A 2,546-nucleotide genomic window follows, 5' to 3' on the forward strand; every position below is an offset into this window, starting at 1 on the left:
TGAGTCAGGGGGTACAGTCAGATTTTGAGGAGCTGTGGTGTCACTCCCATCCACAAACAGAGGAAACTGTCTTGCACCAGCAGATGCAGCAACATCAGCCACTTTTGCCCAAAGCCCTTTGATAAGTCCATACAAACGCTGCCCTATTCCAGTCTCAGCCCGCTTGCACCCAGGTGTTTTTAAAATACATTTCCTTTTTGAATACACTCGCCTTGTGTTTTAGGTTCAGCCCACTGTTTCTGCCTTTTAGTTTTACTCATTAACAACAACAAAACGTTCTAAAAAGAAGCTGATTACATACAAAAGTTTTACTGTTAATTCTTTTGACATATCAAAAAAAGTCTTTATTTGTAGGTGATTACATTGTTAATTTCATAATAGTATGTATAGTATCATTACTGTTGTTCTTCAAGACTCTGATTGTCTTTGCTCTCAATGCATTTGCTTGTGATATGACTAATTCTATGTTCTTAGCTTCCACACCTATTTCATCAACCTCTTCCTCTTCATTCTCTTTTTTGGAAAATTGGAGTCTGTGTTTTCTTGAATGTTTCAGACAGCTTCACCTTGAACTTTAAATTTCTGAACAACTGCCACGTTGTGCTTGCTGAGATACATCCTCTCTCATGGCTTCCCCCTAAACTACATAGGTATCTGAAGATGGGCTCTTACAGCACCTGGTTTTGTGATGAAAAAAGATATTCTTAGAATTCTGGATAGTGACCCTAGTGACCTCTGGAACCCATAGAAGACCCCATTTGGACACAACATTCCATGATTTCTTTTCACTCAGCTCTGTTTTGCATTAGTGACTGGTTCTTCATGGATTTCAGCCACAGCTGCCAGCTGGCTTGTTATGTGGTTGCCTGTGTGGAATCTTGTTCCTCAAGTTCTGGAGCTGATTCATCACTGTCAGATTGTGTTCCAGACCCTGTGTCAGCCCACGCCTGTTGCTACTCTCAGTCTGTATAGCAGGGACAGTTTTTGCGCTTCACGCTGCATTTTGTGAGGGGAATGTGGACCCAAGATGGTGGCAGAAAGAGGGTTGGTGAGAACATGACCCACACTTCTTGTAGAAGAGAAAGCAACTCTTTTTTTTTTTAATGTGAGAAAGCAACTCCTGCAAAGAACTTTTACTTAAGCAATTATGAGGACAATAGAAAGAACCCCAGGCATAGAGAAGAGCACTGGTGATAAGACTGGTGAAAAAAATCAGGTCTTTGTCTAAAACTGTAAGAAAATTGAGTTAGTTCTAGTACAGGGTGCCTTTAAGCATGGCAATGGAGAAGTTGAATAAAAGGTAAATAAGACTTTGAATTTATTCTAAGTGAAATGTGACAATTGCTGAGGAAATATATTTTAGACAGGAATGAGTCTAATCTACATATTTTTTTATGATCTAGAGACAAATAATGTTATTTGTCATTTAACATAAATTCACGGTAAGGAAAAAAACCTAACCTAATAAATAATTATGAGTAATTACATATGTTAGAAGTTAATATAAATGAGATATTCTTTATTATCACTTCATCATTTTGAACACAAAACAGAAAGATAGATTGCAAAGTGGAAAAAGGATGGGAGTGGAAAACAGACTGACCTTAATCCCATTTTATAACATCTTCTGCTCCAGACATACCAAAAAAATGTGATTATTCCCTTTGATATTTGTATGGCTAGGGGCTGCCACCCTCGTGGCCATGCACATGCAGGTTCTCATTGAATTTGGACAGACAGTAAAGAAACAGTGGAGCAAAATTATGGTGGGCCATTCCTTGATTAAAGTCTTGAACCAACCAAGGAGCAAACACACAGGGAAAACACTTCTCTTTCACTCAGGGCTCCCAAAGCCACTGACACATTCTCCGGTTCCACAACCAGAATAATTTTCTCTGGTTTCTGCTAGAATCAAAGTTCCCACCAGTCTCAGCGGAGCTCGCAAAGCCCCTCACCTCTGGTTCCCCATCTGCACACCTCTTTTTCTATCAGGATGGCTTCTTCTTCAGCACTTTGCATTCTCTCTGCTCTCCTGGCAAACATGGTTTCTTTCTGCCTCTTCTCCCTCTTTTCAAAACTTTCTGGCATGAAAATATCTCCTCCAGCAAACATTACCAAAACAATGGCCTTTCCCAAGCAGGAAGGAAATTTGCAATTTCACAGACCACATATCTGGCACTGCCCAGCTCCCAATGCAAAATATAAATGCAAGCAAATATAAAAATCATATTTTACAAATTTATTTGACCAACAATATTGTAACATAGTATTTATTACAGAAACAATACTAGCTATAGCAGTATAATTACTTCAGGAAAATTTTCATTAATCTATATTGTATTATACATCAAGTAATACTACTGAATTTAAGTAAAAATCAAGTTAAATACTACTGAAATAATTTAAGTTTATAAAAAAATAAATGCCTGCATATGAAAATTATTTATGAAGAAAAAAGTTTTGAAGAGTTTAATAGAAGTGTTCTAATTATAACATAAAGTTTATCATTAAAATATTTTAGCCAAATTTAATATTTGTGTATGTAT

At 37.1% G+C, this 2,546-nt stretch overlaps 1 pseudogene; it reads right to left on the reverse strand.

Annotated features, from left to right (window-relative positions):
• Positions 1–358: 358 nt before the first annotated feature.
• On the reverse strand, positions 359–2,043 carry LOC136388225 (nascent polypeptide-associated complex subunit alpha pseudogene; annotated as a pseudogene).
• Positions 2,044–2,546: the final 503 nt, after the last annotated feature.

This window comes from Saccopteryx leptura, chromosome 1 (assembly GCF_036850995.1).
Source record: "Saccopteryx leptura isolate mSacLep1 chromosome 1, mSacLep1_pri_phased_curated, whole genome shotgun sequence".
In the NCBI taxonomy this organism is placed as follows: Eukaryota; Metazoa; Chordata; class Mammalia; order Chiroptera; family Emballonuridae; genus Saccopteryx; species Saccopteryx leptura.